The sequence below is a fragment of the Plectropomus leopardus genome, chromosome 16, assembly GCF_008729295.1.
Source record: "Plectropomus leopardus isolate mb chromosome 16, YSFRI_Pleo_2.0, whole genome shotgun sequence".
NCBI lineage: Eukaryota > Metazoa > Chordata > Actinopteri > Perciformes > Serranidae > Plectropomus > Plectropomus leopardus.
This window is the reverse complement of record NC_056478.1, coordinates 3,292,434-3,312,999: the sequence shown is the minus strand read 5'-3', so window position 1 is coordinate 3,312,999 and position 20,566 is coordinate 3,292,434. Positions and strand designations below refer to the sequence as shown.

The following is a 20,566-nucleotide window of genomic DNA, read 5'->3' as shown; positions in this document are numbered from 1 at the left end:
ATGGCTGCATTAAAATCCCCCACGGACCATACATCCAAATCACATTCACGGCAATTACAGGAGACAGCGCCACTTAAATCGCCAGCATGTACAGCTGTCACAGAGCTGCGTGCTGTATGCATCTCTCCGTCCCAGCATGCTTTGCTCCAGGCGCGCGACTCAGTGGTGTTCGACGTGTCTGCTCTAATCTGATCTCAGTGGGTTGGTATAAGTTTGACAAAAGCGGGAGAGGCACAGCAGATTTCACACACAAACAGCTGCGTGGAACATAAGTGACGTGATGAGATAAAATGGCAGAGAAAAAGGTTTGTGACAGATGCCAGTGATTGCGTACTGGATGCTTTTAAAAATCCGCAGTGTGAGTGTCAGTGCGCTCAAATCAATACATTAAATAAGATCTGTAGGTGGCATCCTCTGAAGTAACACCTGGGAGACAACTGCAAAGAGAGGAGCAGCATTTTTTATAGACTGTTCACTGACGTATTTGTTTTTCTTTCATCGGATCGTCTCGCCACACAAGGTCAGTATGTATGGAAGAGGGCTTTTTTTCAACTGCTCTCCAAAGCCAAGAACACCTGCTCAAGTACACTCCACACAACAACACGCTTAGCCAGGCTGCATGCTGCACTGTTTTCCTGCTCTGCTTCTCTATGCTATAGCGTTGAGGTTTTTTTTTTTTTCCTCTTCTTTTTTTATCAACAGGAATTTCTTCTTCAATCTCAAAATCAATTTTACAAGCAGCACTTTCATTTCTCAGTTCGGAGGGAAAAAACTGTTGAGTTGTGCGAGCGGCTCGGCTGATGTGAATTCTGATTATTTTAGTAAGCAGAGGGAGTTAAAACCGAGAGTTGATTTGTTTTTGCCTGAGCGATATGCGAGGATTTCGGGAGACGCTTCGGGGGCAGGAGTTAAGGGAAAACACATATGGTGCAGGAATGCACATTTACAAGCACGGGGTAACCATATAGAATCGCTTTGACATCTGCGCTACACATGTGTCCTACTCATAAAACTGCACGAGGACCCTTTTAGAGAAGTATTTCACCGATATAAAGAGAGTCCTCACATAAAACTAGGCCGTCTCTGCTGTAGAAAGACGCAAATACTTTTGAAATAGGTGCTACCTGACCAGAGAAAAGGACACTGTTGCTCAAGAGGTAGAAAAGCTACAACTACCAGAATGCACTGCGCCGTACCAGAGGAATAAACCCTCCCGCTGGTGGGTGACGAAATGTGTTGGAATGTCAATGGTCCATGTGAAACAATAACGGCCGGCCAGATCTCATATTGCAGTTAAACTGTATTTAATAATAATTTAATAAGGAAAATAGCTGTGAGAATATCACTTTTCTTTCCCGCTCCAGCATGGACATGTGTGACAGCTCGCTCCAGTGCGGACATGTCAAACAACCCACTCCAGCGCGCGGAAATGTCCGACAACCAGCTCCAGTGCGTTTACATAATCTATAATTTATATTCTATTAATGTTTAGTCAGATATCAGTCAGTATACACTTCGTGTCTATGGTGTTGGCAGGGGTTGCGGGCTTTATTAAAATGCGAAAGTACGGCCTGCAGTACAGCCTCCAGTTGAGTTTCGCTGTTAGGGGGACGGGGGTCGATTTCTAGGCATTGGTTTGATAAAGAGAGGCTACCACAGTTCATTTTCACATACTACGCACATAGTTTTAATACAAAGCTGGTTGAAAATTGAGAAAGTATCCTTTTAATAGTCTTCAACACACCAAACCTGCGGATCAAGAGGTGCGATCACTGATGCAGCCTCCTGACTACATCATTAAGGCCCGATAGAAGCTGAAGAATAAATCTTTATTTCAAGGGCCCGGCTAAATGCATAACTGCAAATGACCTGTAGCATGCCAGTAATCTCTCAACTACTTAATGTCTGTATTAGCCCTCTCATCTCCGCTGAAAGACTTTAGCAATAACCATTCAGACAAATGACAGCAGCCTCTCAAGTCCCCTGTTTAAGTGGAAAATGCAGTTTTAGTTTTTCTTAGCCTCGAGCAGAAAGAGCATGCATGCCAATCTTGGCACCGTAGTCACGCTTGTGAACAGCAGTGGAAAACACCATAAAACATCTCCTACATATGTAGGGAGAGAGATACGGGCCATAATGAGTTGCACCCTGCAGATGGCCATTAAGGCTTATGTCAACATTAGGGAGATATCCAAATAAAATTTGGCAAATGATACTTGCGATTAATTCAGAGTAAATTTTCACGCGGACCCATTGACCACACATGATAAGAAGGTACATCTGAATTCTTTGATAAGAGTCCCTGTTGGGAAATTAATTTCAGCGGAGAACATTTCGTCCTCACAGAGCGCGGATGTAATTAAGGTTAAAAAGGAGTTTTCATACCAGGCATGGAAATTGCTTCCTTTCAAATGTATCTTTGTGAATCTGACAGGGGCTGGAGCGAGGCTGGACTGTGGTTATTCACAATGTCAGTGCATTCTTAAACTGATGCAGGACAGGAAGTGGCTACGCAGTGTAACAGCTCGACCCAGAAGGGAAAAAAAGGGGAAGAAATCTTTTTTTTTTCTCCACCAAAAAGCTTGAGTCAGCTGAAAATGTTAAATGTCTAGCCAAGTTCAGCAGGAAACAAAGAGAATAGAACAGCAATAAGTTATGCTTTTTTAAAAAATCTGAATCTATTGCATAATGCAGTGTGTGGGCAGCAAGGCCGTAGCACAAAAATGATGGGCCCAATGCATAAGCTGTCCCTGTGGACCCCTGTTGCACCCTATGTCTCTCTCAAGCACCTTTAGAAAAAAGTTTGCTTTTTTTTTGTTTTGCTTGAGCCTAACATCAGGACTCAAACAGACACTCTAAAATAAAAATTCAAGGACTGCCAAGTCCTTTTTCAAGCAGTATATTTTCATTTCAGCCTACACATTATCACAGTGTACAGATATGGAGCGCTGAAGTACACATTACCAAGAGCTCATTATCCTTCAAAAAAGGAAATTATCATTGCATTTTAACTAAAGAAGGAAACATCATGTTTAAAATAGAACCATCTGTAGGCCAAGGAAATGATGCTAGTGGAAACGTAAATTTCAAATTTATATTTTAGCGAAGCTATGACATTTGAGCCCTGCTGAGAAGAGAGGAAAACAAAGCTGGCTCATGTAGTTAAGTTATGTATAGTTCTGTTATGTCAACATAGGACTACTAGTTTTGGCTGGGTTTAGAGGACAGTACGATGTTGTGCCCTACGAATGTGGGGCTGAAACCAACAAACAGAGTTGGGTTTCAAGTAAATATCAAAATATGTTTGTTTTCTGTTTTCAAAAGTAACAGTGCAAACACAGGAATGCAAGTCAGCTTCTCACCCATTTTTAAGCGATTGTGTCTATGTTTTGATCGCAAGCGCACAGCTGATAGGTACATGGTTTGTTTACATGTCGTGATAAAAGTGTATATTTAATGGATTCAGTGTGAACAGAGTTCTGATGTTATACGATTCAACGTGATAGTCAGACGTTCGTTTTCTGTTGGGACACAGGGTTATATTCCACTCAGGAGGCTGCTGAGCCAAGCAGGAAACCTAGTGGTAAAATTCGGTACACAAGTCCAGTCTAATGTTTGGCTTAAAATCAAGCCGGTTTAAAAAAAAACTGCACATCAGCCTAACCCTATCCACTGATTGTCTATACACATTTCTTTATGGCAAAACATTGCAAACAAAACCAAACTTTTCATTATAGTCTTTCCAAGGATTTATCCTCCCATTTGAGCCCCCCCCCCCCGTGTGTATGGGTGTTTTATATATACATGGTGTCAGCATCATTGTGGAGGTTATAGTGAAATAATACAATATAGGTTACTAGCTGGAAATACACAAGCAAACTGCCTTTTAACTCAGCTTCTGCAGAATATGAGTAATATAATACAATAATACTGTTCTGCAAAGATAAAATTACCTATAAATCTGTTCCTGAAGCACACACAGTTTTATATATCCATGTTCAAGTTGAGTGCTGCTTGAGACATTAAGTGAAACAATATCTGCTGTGATAACTACTGGATCTTACAATAGCATGCAAACTAATGACGCACACTAGGCTTTGATATATGAGTCATGCCAAAACGCCTCTCTATACATTGCATAAAAATCAATACGGCATCACTTGCGAGGAGCACAAGGGGACGCTCAGGTGTAGATATTCTTAAATAAGACAGCTGACATGACAGAAGAACTGGATGCCCCGAAACAGCAAAAAGCTTGATATCGTCGGGCTGCAGGACATCTTCACCAAAGAGGAAGTGAAGGTTTTGGCAACACAGGGCTCAAGCAAACCATGGCTGACAGGATTCCACGGATGAATAGATGGATGGACGGCTATTGATGCTGAACATTTTGCAGCTTTCTCTTTGCGTTATGTCACCAGCATTTCTCAGCTGAATTGCAGATTTAAAACGGGAATGAAAAAGAGGATAAGTTTCAAAAGAGCTATTCAATAACACAAGCTGGTAAATCTTGTTTTTGAGTGTTGGATTTGAATGATTTTCCATCACAGGTGTGTTTTTGTAAAGCTCGGTATTTCGCCAGCTTGTGGTTCTATCAATAATTTTCAGCAGGCAGTGTTAAAATCAATGCCTGTTTATTTATTTTGGAAGGATTTGTCGTACGTTGTTCATCTGTAGCTCTCTATGTCACTGCTGCACATCCTGAACTGACACCACTAAGAAAGAGAGACTTTTTAATTTCAGTCTGAATCAAAGTTAAAACAAAATTAAACTAAAAAAGGTTGAAAACATTGAGCATTTTTCAGCGAAAGGCCAGGTGACATTTTCAGAAATCAGATTAAAAATCAGATTTGCTTTCATGTTTGAGAGCCTGTAATGAAACTGTAATAAATGCGCTGGGCTTTTTGTGGCCTATTCAATACGCAATGTGCTTTTTGAAAGAACTTACAAAGCCGGATATTTAAAAGTTCAGTGTGTAGGATTTATTGGGATATTAAATGGAAATAAGAATCACTGTGTTTTCGTTACCTCTGAATGAGCCATTTATAGATAGGGGCATTAACGTTTTCGGATTGGGCACCATAGTTAGTAGATCCTTTCCAAAAAGAGGATCAGAAAAAAACGTTTTTTCATGTGAAACGTTTTTGGTTTTTTTCATTATTTTTGACATTTAAAAAAAAAAATGCTGTTTCGAGATGGAAGACACCTCTGCAGATAATTCAGCTCCTGGTAAAAAACCTCCTAAAAATCTGGATCTTACGTTCTTATAAGAAACTAGACTTGACCCTCGACTGCCAAATTCTAATCAGTTAATTATTATGTCCATGTGAACGTTTGTGCAAAATTTCAGGACATTCCCTCAAGACTTGAAGATATCACATGCACGAAATGAGACAGACACAAGGTCACAGTGACCTTTGACCACCAAAATCTAAACAGTTCATTAAGTTCAAGTAAATGTTCGTGCCAAATTTGATTAAATTCCCTCAGAAGCGTTCTTGAGGTATCGCATTAACAACAATGTGATGGACAGACAGGGAGACGGATGGACGGACAGCCCGAAAACAAAATGCCTCCAGCAACAGCTATCATCAGGGCAGAAGCATAAAAAGTTGAGCACACATTAGCAGGCGCTGGGCTAGCAGCCCGTCTCCAACACGCTGAACAACGGCTTTATATTGTGTTTTGCTTTATTTCTATTCTTTATTTCTATTTATTTCTATAAATTATTTGTTTTATTCAGGGGGTAAAACCCTCCCAGTTTAAGAGAAAAAACCTCTGCTAATAATTTGGCTTCTGGTCTGGATCTTAATATGAAAAAGAAAAAAGAAAGGTGAGACAAGCCAGGTCCTTCAATACTTTTTAAAATGTCATTATAAAAGTTTTTTAACTTCCTTATAACCATATTTTATCAAACATTATTATAACAGTAGTGTATTCAACTGTATTATATGACAGTAGCTACTATTTAACTGTATTGTAACTGCAGCTCATTCAATAATTTTGTATTTTAGAAGTTTATATTAGTTTAAAGACATTTAAAATTAGAGATATATATCGTGTATCATCATATAGACTTAAAATATCACAATATTATTTTGAAGCCTTATTGCCCAAAAAACCTCCTGCACAATGAACACTGTAGAAATTCTATGCACAGAGGTTTGAAGGGGGTTTGGGAGAGATAAGAGGGTTGGAAAAAAACCCAAAACACTCTTTTTTTATGTGAAACTGTTGGATTCAATGTTTTGTTATAATCCCAAGTTCTGTTTGTTTTGGAGAGCAGGAGACCTCTTTCACCTCCTGAACAATGAACACTGAGGGAATTTTAACCAGAAGCTGGTTTCATTTTGCAATCCTCACTTGTAGGTGCAACTAAATCCCCCTAAATCTGACACACTGCTCCTTTAAACATCACGGAGTACATGATGGTGATTTCACGGAGCCGAAGCAGGTAGCGCTGAACCTTTTTAACTGCAGAGTGAAGAAGTTTTATCTCTCCAGCAAAACATGATCTGACAGTTGGACTTAAATGACTTGAAACAGAGGAGTATTGCCCTTAATCCACTCCTCTACTCCTCAGCGAGGACGCTTAAAATAAAGTATCTACATACTCCGCCTCTCCCTTATGATGTGTTTATGCAGCGCGGTCCCCAGGGGCGTTTTAAGGAAAAGAGACAACGCTGATAGCGCGGCTGAAAGTGCCAGCATGCCCCATTCATAGATATTAGCCTCAATGGACTGGATAAGATGCCATGCTAAAAAACCCCCGCTGTGCGTGTATGTGTGTTTTTGAGTGTGTCAGCCTCTTAGGATTGCATGCCCCTTTAACCACGGGCCGGCCCCCTGCGGTGCCCTACGTCTTAATCACCTCAGGACCGAGCGGGAGACAATGCCTCGCCGTTTATGTGACAGGAATATTAGCGGGTCCGTGTGACAGCGCGAGTCGCGGCCTGTGTTTATGCGTGTGTATGTTCCGCCTCTGTTATAGTCTGGTAACAGCATGTGAATGGGATCCCCGAGTGCCTGACAAAAAAAGGGAGGGCGCCATTTTTATCATTAAGGCAGTGATTGCGTGCTGTGAGGGCGGCGGGTCGTCTCTTGAATGGCAGCGGGGGAGGATGGTGAAAAGCGTGACCTTGCTCCCCGCTCGCTGCGCTCCCTCCTTCCTGCACACCTGATTGCACTCAGCTGCAAAGGCAATATCAGACATGCACCTCATGGCGGGCGGGTCAGGGGTCACGTCATTAGTGACATCACTTTTGTGCTTAAAACATACCAGAACTACCCTCATCATTTTCTGTCTCTACAGCTAAATACTTTGCTGCGCTGTGAACGACCTTCTCAAGGCTTTTTCCCTTTGTCAGCAGGTGAATACTGGGAGCCCTAATAATGGTGGTAGGCAGTGTAACGAATAATCGGGGCAAAGGGCAAAACAGCCACCAAATTCAGCAGAATCAGAACACAACTGAGGGGGCAAAAAATGCCTCTGAATATGAAACATAAAGTGAGCAAGAACCATCCAAAGCTGCACAGTGAAAAACCCAAAAAACTTTCATTTTCTGCTCTAGCTGTAGAAATAGGCCTGTCCTCATGAGTGTTTTACATTACATAACTCTACTTCTGCTGCATCCAACAGCGCCGAGAAATGTGGCAGTGGGAGATGACACGTGATGTGGCATGAGCCACGGCTAAAAATTAACAGGAGAGTGCATTTTAATATCTTTATCCCCCTCACAGCAGGACCTTCCATTAGGCAGAGGCACATGTTTGCACAAGCACAGCCGGCAATTATTATTGTATTTTTGTTCAAGGTGGATAATGCATAATGCAAAACAAATGCAAAATTTCCATGAACTCAAACATCAGTGTTATTTAAAACAATTGCAATTATGTCTGTAAGTGATGTAGTTGATGGATTAGAGCGCAGTAAGTCTGCAAAATCCAAACTGACCCCTTACAGCGGCATATTTTACATATTTGTTATGTTGCAGTATTTTTTAAAGATTCTTTGTCATATTTTTATTGTCATGTATCAAAAGGAAATAAGAATTTATAATAATAATTAATTTTTTGTTCATGTTTTTGAGTGTTTTAGTACTTGGCCGTACTTGTATTACACATAATGTTTATTTGTTTCATGTCTTCACCAAAACCAAAGTAAAAGCTTTGTAACTGGAAAGTATCTTGGTTTATATCTTATTCTGATTCGGTGTGATATAAATGCATGTTTGAAATGTTTAAAGGAAGAAGTTTTACTTGTCAGAGTAGTATGACTTAGTGGTTTTAGTGACACTTTGTTATTTAGTCCAGTGCTAGATGCAGCTTTTTCCACTGAGAGGATCTGCTGCTTTTCTCTAATATAATTGTGAACAGAGTGTCTTTGGATTTTGGACAGTTGGTTGCACAAATCAGCATTTGGAGAGGTCACATTGAACTCAGGGAATCTGGAAACTAATTTCTGACCATTTTTTAGACTAAAATGATAATTATTCCAACTCTAGTGGACTGGTTTTAACACTAACGACCAGATCTGAAAACCCAAATTAATTCTTGACCTTGAGAAGAGTAGTTGGACAAAAAAAATCTAAAAACAAAGTCTACTAAAGGTTGGGTGATTAGGCAAATATATGGGTGGTTTCAGGTTTTTTTTAGTGAATCAATCAATCATTTATTTGTCACATGAGGTCACGCAATTCGATAAGCTGTCCTAATCAGCACTGCTCTAATTCAATAAACTCAATAAATAAATGAAAATACCGTCATATACTGTACCCTACCCCGCTGAAATTTCCAGAAGGTATGAAATATTACACACCAGCCATTCCCAAACACCAGTTATTGAAAGGTAAGGTACATCATTTTTTCCATTTTGTCTTGGTTGACATATGGCACGCCCGCCCTGCACCCACTGTTCCAGAGAGCGCTCCCAAACAGGTGCTTAAAATAATGACTACAGATAGAAAAATGAGATCTGCATAGCACATATAAAATTAATACTAAAGTCATTAAAATTTTATGCTCAGCCCAAAGTCAAACTCGCACAAAAAGCTGAAACTTCTTGTTCAGCTACAGAAAAGGTGACCACTCCATTTTATTAGGCCTCACTGACAAGAAGGAGTCGCTGCACCCGTCTCAATATAATTTACTCCTCAGATGTAGCTGTCTCTCTCATTAGGTGCTGCAGAGTCCCCTCCGGTCTTTTATTCACCGCCGCCCCCCAACCCTCCTCCTCAATGAGTGCAGCAGGTAGGCTGCCGGCTGATGGCACCTCTGTCTGAGAGGCTCTGCGTGCTACCAGGAGACCTGTTTTCCTCCTCGCACAAGCTTGTCATCTATCATTACTCGAGGTGGCCTTGAGAATGATTCCTTCAGACAGCTTTAGCTTACTGTCTGGGGGTCCAACGTAAACAGCACACTGTCGGGCAAACAAGGGTGATGATGACCATTACTTCCCAAGGTATGTGGTAAAATAAAAAATCTATTGTGTTGTTCTCCAGCTTAAATTCAGGAGGCAGGCAGCTGGGGTATTTTGGATAGGGTTCGACAGATACTGTTTTTTCAGGGCCAAAACCAATACCAATTATTAGCAGTTGATGAGACCGATAACCAATTTGCATTTACAATAAAACTAAAAATCTTTCTGTCAATATTTAGAATTTGGAATATAACAAACTCCAACACAAAACTTGTTTAAATGCCTTTGGCAAATGTCGTTAACTTTTAACATCATACAGTTTCCAGCAACATTTTGTTTTTCACAGAGAAATTTAAATAAAAAATGAATAAATAAAAATAGCTCTCTAAAGTTTACAAAGTGAAAAGTAAAAGTTCCTCTCATGCTGACACTCTCTTTGCACATTTTATGTGCCAAATGATCCAACCCCTAGTTTTGGATCATTTGGATGTGTAATTTTTCTATATTATTCTTTCTTCGTCTTCTCGCACTCTCTGCTGTGATGATTCAGGGCACATTCACACAAAGAATGTCTGGTTTAAACAAACTCTGGATCACTCGCTCTTTTCTAGTCAAAATGAGAACAACGGCATTCAAAACTTGGCTCTGCAACAAATAACTGCGCCACGGCTGCCGGAAAATGCAAGTCTGTGTCCCGTTCCAAGTAAAATGTTGTGCAGTTTGTTTGGAGTAAGAACAGTCATACCAACTAATGGAAAAACCCCAAACCACTCGCAGCTTTATGGGCATGCGGAGACGGATGGCGACACCTTATAGCCGGCGGCGGTAACCACTGGCCATAAGATATTCCCACTGACATTTTAGATTAGCGGGTGGATGGGATGAATGCAGAGTATCAAATAGTGGACTTTAAAAGTTTCAACACCTTTCTTGTGATATTCACTGTAAGTGCAAACAAACCTAAAATCTGAGGCACTTTCTGCTGCAGACACTTTGTTTTAAATGAGATGAAACGCTCCATAATGGCTTTATTATAACACATAAGAGCACTTCAAGGCCAAAACAATCACTTTAGACACACTAATTTTATGCCATAATACATTTGAGTTACAGACTGTGGGGGATTTGTTAACCCTTTGAAAACCTGGATTGACAAATCTTTTCTTGTGCTGCATTCAGACGCCTTTCACAAGCATTTAAACCTTTGACCCCGGAGCAAATTGGTTTGATTTCTTTCAAAAACATGGGGGGAAAAAAAGAAATGTCCTGCAAAATTGCAAGAAATTAGTAGATTTAGAAAATTATTTTTGAAAAGCTAGTAAAATTTATCTTGAGAAATATATTTCAGATTATCATAGTTAAATATTTAAAATTATTTTATAGAATCATTATTTTTCATGTAATTTCCCTGTTTTTGTTTTTTTGTTTTTTTAACTTTCCCATTCTTACTTGTTTGGTTGATGCCTTATTTCCTTCTAATTTTCAGGCAATCATCTTGTTTTTTTTTCCTAATTTCTTGCTAATTTCAGGATCATTTCTTCTTTCATTGCTCATTGCCTTCCTCCCATGTTAGTCTGTTGCCAGCTTACAGAGAATAAATCACGTTTAACAGCGCTGCGGTAACAGTCTAACAGTAGTGTCGTTAGTGCGAGCAGGTGAGGCTTTGTGTTTGTATTTGCAGAGCTCCGATCACAACAATGTGGTCATATTTTGTGACCACGACTCACCAGTGCAACTTGGAAATCTTGGCAATATATGAACTGGAGAACTGTTTGTTCTCAGCTCGCAGTGGATGAATCCTCGTACCGCGATCACGAGACTAGCTGTGTAAAGGCAGGAAAAAGAGCGCCTGAGAGAAGTTTAAACCGTGCTCGATACACCTGGACAATCACTGAACAATGCAGATGTGAATGTTGGGTTGTCTGTTCAGGAGAGTTACAGAAATTGCAGGATGCAGCCTTTCCAACTTCAACGACCTACAGATGTTCAACCATCTGACAAGCACTTCTTGTTGGAGCGCTCTGGTGAGCTAATGTCTGCGATGGAGACACTCTGGTGCACAAGGCCTGATGCTGTGCTTGAATGGTCCTCATCAACTCGTGCACTTGGGGAATTTTCAATTTATGACAAGAATTTACACTTGAAGCGACAACATGCCAACATACAACAAGCAGTTACCGGTTTGTGAGTTGCGTAAGTTCACTTCCACTCATGAAAACAGCCTCAAGCATTTAATGAAACAGGTTTCATACAGACAGGAACAAGTCAGATTCAAGGTCTTTTAAGTATTTTTTCAAATACTTATTTATCCCTTTGCAACCTGAACAACTTGACTTGATTTCTCTCATGAACATGAGAAGGCAATGAGAAACTTCTGGAGAAATGACCAAAATATTATCAAAAAATTATTTAAAAATACAAGAAAATTACCTGCAGATCTGCAATAATAATAATAAGAAGAAGAATACCCAAATAAACAAGGAAATGGCCTGAAAAAGTGCTTAAAATAATTATATTCATCCTGATAGAAACTTTTAAAAATATGATTATGATAGATTTCAAAGGGTTAAAAGATAAAATTGTTTTCTCCACAACCATTGGTTGCAAAAGAATTGTGCAAATTCATAAATGGTACAAAAACATGCCTCCAGGGCTATCTTACTATTTATCAACTGGTTATCATGTCATGTGATTGGTAGAGGACAAAAAAGCAGAAAAATATACAAAGCAAAGCGCCCGCTGCAACTGACAAACAGCTGCAGCATCCAGAGTCAGACAAACACAGCTCATTATTTACTGCTGAATTACAGAGTTTACCAACCTCGTGTTGCTCTGAGCTCATTCGACATTAGAAAGTAGATGCAAGCACCATCATTCTTGGCTTTCTAGTTTAAAACATTTATCTAATATGTTTTGTGAAATTGTTCATCAAACTGCCTGATTTTCAAGGTATTCCACTATTCAAACTGATGGGTCTCAAAATCAAGCACTTTAAGCACAAATTACAAACCCTGATAAAAAATTGCTAAAATGGTTCCATTACACAAGCTGCAGGTGTGATCGCAGGTGAGACTTTTCGAAATGTATGCAGCACGAAAGTTAATTTGCCAAACTGTGAAAGCCGAGCACAGCGTGAACCACCAAGGCTTCAGACCACAAAGGCCACGGCACGCAAACCAAACACAGCAGAATGATTTTTACACCTGAAGCCCCCCAGTGAGGGTTGAACCCCAGCAAAGAGCGCACATAATGAGTCCTGCTCATCAGCGATGCACTGACCCAGGACGGATACACGCACACGCACACGCACACACACACACACACACACACACACACACACACACACACACACACGCACACAAAGCACCCCCCCACCCCCGTGTGCCTGTGGTGCCCGCGCCTGGTCACCTCGCTCTGGGATCAAAGGCAGTATGTCGTTTTAATCAGTCCTCACAGTGGGCAACCCCATTAATTCAATTCTATTTCATCAGCGGTGAGCAGACCACCAGAGGGGTCTGTACATTCCTGGGGTCCCGCCGTCCAGGAGTAATCCTATCTCTCAATGACCCCAGATCAGACTCTAACCCCGTAATTGCTCGGAGACCCATTTGGGTTTTGCACGCTGACAGAATTGCGAGGTCTTTGCGGGAGGAGAAACAAAGACAGACATAGCTCATTTTGTGGACACGGCAGGGGAAGTCAAGCAGAATTAATGATGTCGTATATCAAATAATTCCAGACCATCAACCCCCCACTAAACCAGGCCACCGAACGTACGCTCAGTAAGCCGGGGACACTCGGCGTGCTCTGCGTGGGGGCCACTTTTGTAAAATGGCAGGAGGCCAGGGGCCAGTCGCAGCAGCCTCATACATGTTTCTAGGATTTTAGGACATTTCTCAGATTTTAGGCCTTTTCTTAGATTTTAAGACATTTCTGGGATTTTAGGACATTCCTATGATTAAGATTTTAAGGTAATTTCTAGGATTTAGGCCATGTCTATGATTTTTGAATGTTTTTTGGGATTTTTGGACCTCTGTCAGGGGTTGCGGGTGATTCTCCACTGGCACTTTTTTTAATAAACAGCTTTATGTTAATGCTGATTTGTGCACTCTGGCACCTTATGTATACTAAGTGTACAAGAAAAATTCCCAGTATGAATCTTTTTTTATATTGTGAATTAGAAAGTGACTGAGGGGCCACCTGGCACCCTATCAGGGGCCAGATTTGATCCGCGGACCATAAATTAGGTATCCCTGCAGTGCGCTGTATCAAATGATCATTGCATGCTGAGATTGGAAAAGTAGATTTTCTCAGGTTACACTAGAGAACAATTTATTATTCTTTTGATAAAAATAATAATAACGTTAGTGAAATGACAATTGTTCGGGATTGTTGCTATGGGAAAACAGGTATACAATAAAATGATGAGGCAGACTGACTCATATGTTATTGTGCTTTTGTATCACGCTGTGTGGCTTGCCTGTGGCATAATAAAATGTTTATTGGGACATAAGATAATGAGCTTTTCATATCTTACCGTACCTTTGGTCTCTGGTGGATGGGGATGCTCATCACAGACAAATTAGATCTTTTGAGTATTGCCGTCTACACCTGCAGAAACAAAAACAGTTGGTGAATACGGTGAGGCTTTAAAACACAAATGAATATATAAATCTGGCCCTAATATTCTCACCATCTGTTAATTAGGGGGAAAAAAATCAGGCAAGCCTTCACTCAAAAGAAATGCAAAAAAAAACAAGCCATTCATGTGTGGAACAATCTGCATCAAGAGATTTATTAGTGTATTCTTTGGTCTGGAGAACAGATAAATGACTCCACAGAGAACGACGCTTCTGTGCAGAACCTATCAATAACTCTCCAACTGTCCTGAGAGAACATCAGAGGTCAACACGCCGGATAATTCGGCAGCGGAAAAGGTCAGACTGAAAGCATATGGTTGCAGTTGGGAAAGCTCCCAGGGATCGGTCGCAAATGAGTGAAAATAAAAAAATTACAAAATTATATGCAAAACTCAAGGCTGTGCTCTTTTTAAGATGACGACAAAAGGAGAGGGCTGACACTTCAAAGGCCCTCATTGTCGAACGCAACAACAGCACTGGTGTTTGTTAAAAAAAAAAGAAACAGCGATCATCTGACTCCACTGCGGTGGCAGCCTTTGGAAGTCACCACATCTCGCTCTTTGTGTGCGTCTGTCTGAGTATGAAAGAGTCTTGTTTGCAATCAGTGTACAAGGGCACTTTTTTGTTGAAAACAAGTGCAAAAGAATCCTGGCAGACATCCTTTATGGCTTTGAATTATGACTTAATCACAGCAAATGAAAGGAATGAAGATCAATGTGGCAAATACAAGGACCGAATCTTTAGTCTGGATCATTTTGATGTTTTGGCGATTTGTTTTTTTTCTCTTTCTTACCTTACCCTGGACAAAATACAAGTGACATTTCCACTGCAGATAATGACCAGTGGAAACATCAAGTATTTTTAGAATCCCTTCACAATCAAAGAGCAAAGGGGCTCTCTTTCTCAACTGAATAATACAAACAGAAATACCTCACAGATAAGGTAAAGATATCATTTTCCTCTCTAAAGCAGTTTTCATAAACCAGAATGCAACATAGCCGTGTTTGACTCCAAAGCCGTGAGAGTCAAATCACGCCCTGCGGGCCAAATTTGACCCATGATTGGGTGTCAGGTGCCCCACTAACTAGGGTAGCAATGGTCAAAGTATACTGGGATATAAAATTTGACATTTATCATACCATGTACATTTACTTATCTATGATATTATATATCATAATGTTGCAACCCTCCTGCCAACCAATTAATAACAATAAAGTGATTCCAGGGTTTCAGATGCTGCCATTTATTGATTTTTTGTTTGTTTTTTTGCCTTCATTTGATGGGGGGAGGGGCAGTAAAAGATCACGTACAGCCACTGTAGCAAGGATGTAGCCTTTGTACATGGAACATCTGCTCTACCAGGTTAGCAATTGGGTTCCCCATGTATTGATTTTTTTTATTTCTACAGCTGGACCGTTGATTAGTAGCGCTATTGAAATATATATTTGCTTATTCACTGCACCACACTCTCGGAGCACAGAGCTTACTCTAGGCACAGACAGAGCAGCAGAACATCAGACGTGATGAAAGTTAAACTGTACAGTGTATTGCGTTGGTACTAAAAGTCTCTCTCTCATCCATCCATCTGATCTGACCAAATCAAGAGATCAGTTATCAACCCCATGACTAGATTTAGCAGACTGAAGTTCGGAATCGAATACACGGCCACTGCAGCAGGGACATAGCCTTTATATGTTGGGCACCCGCTTTAACAGGTGAGCTGTTGGGCGCTCCATGTATTGATTATTTATTTTTAGAACTGTACTGTTCATCTCATTGGGACTGCTATAGGATTATACATACTGTTTTTTTATTCACTGCACCACACTCACGGAACGCAGAGCATACTCTGGGCACAGACAGAGCAGCAGAACATACTTGAATTGCACCCTGCTTTGGGGTGGGTCTAAAAGTTTGCTTTCATTCACCTCTGCTCCTCTCATCTATCGATCTGATCCGACCAAAGCGACTGATCAATTCTCAACCCCATGACTGAATTTAGAGAGGGGACACATAATACTAATAAAGGGACAAATACACTGGACGGACAGACAGACAGATAGATGTGTACCTGCGTACACCAGATCTGTGTGGAGTTGTGACTGGATATGCCCTTTGGCCAAGATGAGTAATGACAGCGAACGTAGAAAAGTTAAAAATGAGCTGTTCATTCATTATTTGTTTTTATTAAATGGTGCCAGGATATCTGTCATTTTGCAAAAGTGGCCCTGAGGCAAAGTGAGTTGAGTATCCCCGCTCTAAAGACTCAGGCTAAATCCAAATGTGAGGACATCACCACACTTTTTAGACACACTGACTTTGTGGATGCGCTCTCGGGAAGTCTGTTTAAGCTGCGGGTTGTCCAAATCCACAATCCATCCAGTCCACGAGGGATCTCAAGTGGACTTTCTATGGACTTCCAGAGAGTCTGCATGGGGACCTCACCCAGTTTTACCGAGTTTTATTATCCACAATTAATTTCAATACTGCTGTGATGTACTTTTTCCAATTGCGAACTAAAAGAAAAACAACCTATGAATGTGCAAAAGAACTACTGCATTAAAACATCACTTGAATGACGCAGGCAGGGTTATCGTGCTGTTTAATTAAGTACTGCAGCGTACCTGTGTCACCAGGGTATGTGTGCAGGCATGCACAACATTAAGTTGTGACTCATTTCAAGAGCAACAAGTCTAAGTGCTGTTCATATAGAGAAAAGTCTTCACACAGTCAGTTATAAATATAAAATGAAAGAATGTTTTGCTACCTTTTCATCTTGACTAGTTAACAGCTATAGCCTGAAAAAAAATTATTCACTGTTTGGCTCAAAGGCTAGTGCTGGTAGCTAATGGCAACTGCGGGATGTTTTATTGCATGTTACTTATAGCATGAGTTGACGTCACGAATCAATCAGTATGAAAGTTGTATGTATATAAAATTAAACTGTATAATGCAAAGTGCAAAGATTCTGTTTCCGCACTTGGATAAAAAGTGGCATAACATCATTCCAGTGCTCCCTGGCAGCACTTCATCTCTGCACATATGCCAGAAATAATATTCAGCCACATCATGACACAGAAATATGTACAAGTATGGGCTACAGAGGAAATCAAATTGCATTTTATTACTGCAGCCTGTCCTATAAAAGCCGTGCATTGGAACACCAGGTATATAGCCTTAAAGAAATAGCCCAAACACAACAAAAGGTCTTCCAATGTAAGTAATATCCAATTTATTTCGTCATAGTCAGGTCCTTTTTTACAAACATTCCTGTATTTGAATCTGCGTCTCCTATATGTTCTATAAAAATGTATGAATATCATTTTGTCCACTCACAGAAAAAAAAGCCTATACATGTGATTTACATCTTATCTGCAGGGACGGATGAGCAGAAACTATTCATCAACTTGCGTGAGGAATATGACAGCAGCAATCACCGTGTACATGACTGAAATGTTTCCATGGCAACGAGTGAAACAGACTCCAGGCTTTGCAGTCTGGCGCCCTCACAGACGTTATGCGATGACACTGAACACGTCACAGACGATATGTACGGCTGAAGTTTGCAAGTCCGGAGGGTGGACATTTGGATTCAGCCTGTGAATCCTGCTTTTCCTCTCACTCTGCCTTCGATAGGACTACTGCTTTTTCTCTCTGCGTACAGCACGGACACTCAGCACGCTTTGCTTAGGGGGCCAATTTAGCAAAATGACAGAAGGCCAGGGGCCAGTCGCAGAAGCACCATATATGTTTCTCTAGTATTTTTCAAGGATTATGGGACATTTTTAGGATTTTAGGATTTTGTAGCATTTTGGACAACCAAGCTCTATCTTGATGCTATTTTATGCACTCTGGCACCTTATGTACACTAAAACCACAGAAACGATTCCCAGTGTAAGTCACTTGACTTTTATTGTGAATTAGAAAATGGTTGGGGGGCCACATTGCATACTATCGGAGGCCAGATTTGGCCCACAGGCCAGCTGAGTATCACTGACCGACACATAAAACCCACTGCTGAAACGCTCTTGGATTTCTTGAAAGTCATTCTGGGAAATGTAGGCATCTTGATACTGGAGTAGAAATAGATGAGAGGGAGCAAAAAGGTCAATTAGAGCCACTTCAACAGAATGAAAAAACTCATCAGGTGCTACAATTTGATGAAACACGGCAGTCTGAGAGAAACCCTGGTGGATTCATTTTCATCTTCTCAAACTCCCATGTAAGACTGCATGAAAACTTATGAGCAAGGCACTGACAGGCTTTGATTACACTGGACAGTTAGAGTCATACCATTTGTGTTTGACGTTTTTCTGACACGCAGGTACATTTCTTTTTGCTCTTGCTGCCAAAAAATGATTTTAAAAAAAAAGAGTAAGAGAGTTGAAGGATCTGCTCTCCTTCAAAATAAAGCACTGACGCTATAGACAGCTCTCAGGAGGGGCTACAGAGTAGCAGCGCCGCACGTCTGAGGCAAAGCAGACAAGGAACCTTTACAAAAAGTGAAATGTTATCGAATGCTCATTCATCATGTTTTGCTGACTCCACTTCCAAGTCACACACATCAAGTCGGACTTAATAGTCTGCAGAGCGTGATTTTGACTGCATTTTTCCTTTTAAGATGAAAAATGGTGGGAGAAAGTCATGTTTCTTTACTCTTGAAAAAAAAAAGAAAGTCAGATTTCCATTGTGATGATTGTGCAAGAATGGAAACAGCTACCTTGCCAAAGCTTCCTCGAGAGGATGATAAAAAACAGTAGCCCGCTGATATAAAACCAATTCTTTCCACCATCAGTTTATGGAGCTTAAAAGCTGCTGCTGTTGCATGGAGAGCCAGTCGAGAAAAAAAAAGAAATCTGACATATGGTTATTTATGTAACGCTGCCAAAATAATACTAAGTGAAATCTCATTAAAAGTTAGTGTCCAACTGTGCATGGATGAGAAATATTTAAAGAAGTTATGATGGATATTACCCCCCAAAAAATGATGTTCTGCTGCTCTCTTCTCTTCATCACATGACAAAGTGTGACTATAATTAAAACTACACCCATTAAAACACTCATAATACAACTTATAATGACACAGCAGTTGACATAAATGCACCAGAGAGCATTGATTTAATGTAGCGGGTGTCTACATGTGTCAGACACTTAAATTTAATGCTTTTTAGGACCTTTGTAAGATCATCTTTAACCAAATTTTTGACAAAACATCTTTTCTTACTCAAGCATAATATGTCAAAAAGAAATTAGTCAGAACCCTCTCAAGTCGGTCTTTCTCTCGTCTTGACACTCCAACAAAATTAGGTATGTCTCGTCACAAACTGCTGCTGAGAAAAATAAAAACATACTTTGCCTGTGCCACATTCAGGGAACTGCAAAAACCTCAGACTTTAGAGAGGGGACACAAAGCGGAATAAAGGGACACACATGCATTTAAAAGAAAAAAAAAAGGTTTGCTGTTGTCGTCCCCATCAGTAGCTACCGTTATACATAGATTTGAATTCTGTATGAAAAACTAACAGCAAAATGGCTCAATTGTTAAATCTCAACTATTAAGCTGCACTATCCAAAAGAAGTGTCACAAAAATTAAGTTTCAAACATTTAAAGAACTGCAAAAAAACTGTAAATTAAAATCCAAATACTGTATGATCAGTTATTAAACTGAGCTAGAACATCGTTCAGAGTTGCGGTATGACATTTTTTTTATACTAGAAAATGAGTTGAAACCCTGCAGGAAAAATGTTTATTTGCCATGAAATTAAAGATGTTTTCCATTAACTCCACACAAAGCGAAATCATTAACTACCTCATTGACTTCTCCCTATAGATTTATATTTGGTCCCCTCTTCGTCTAATTACCTACATCCACATCCATAAAGAAAAACATGCAGAATGACTCGCAAAAGTCACTAATGAAAGATATATAAAATGAGAAACCGCCACAGTAAACGATAAGTAACAGATAAATACTTCATAATAAGTGACGGATAACGCCTCAAATTGAAAACATTAATCTTCTTTCAGGATACGGATAAATGTGGAACAATGAAACTTTGTGATATCACTTTTGGGGATTTGCTGCAGCATTAACACATAATCAAAGAAACAATTTCAATTTATTTCGCTCCAGAGGCCGCTCCCTCTCTTACTCGCAGGACCGACAGAAAAAAAAGTTGTGCCATGGCAATTATTGTAAACTTGTCAAAATGAGCCCCAGCAATGAATCATCTATGTAATTATCGATTGATTGAAGGAGCTATCTAACTGTGTGAAACACTTGGAAGCATAATACATCAATTTTAATGGCATTTCTTAATCAGAATGCTCGGCAATCAGCAGAGACCAATTAGGGCCTGAGAGATAGAGACCCGCCATTAATAATCAAACTTGGCTGCTCTCACATTGCTTCCATTCTCAGAAGGCTGTTGGAGCCCTTTTAAAGTGGACTAATCATTTCAGGGTGAAGGTATTAAAAACAAAGCCAGGGTCTGCAAACTCTTGAGT

At 40.2% G+C, this 20,566-nt stretch overlaps 1 protein-coding gene across 3 annotated transcripts in view; it reads right to left on the bottom strand.

The window, feature by feature from the left end:
* Positions 1 to 20,566, bottom strand: part of LOC121955786 (kelch-like protein 29) — a 378,430-nt gene that overhangs the window by 323,257 nt on the left and 34,607 nt on the right. For all 3 annotated transcript variants that reach the window (XM_042503866.1, XM_042503868.1, XM_042503869.1), the window contains one exon: positions 13,961 to 14,029. The gene's annotated coding sequence lies outside the window, so the exon portion shown is untranslated. The remainder of the gene's footprint in view (positions 1 to 13,960; positions 14,030 to 20,566) is intronic.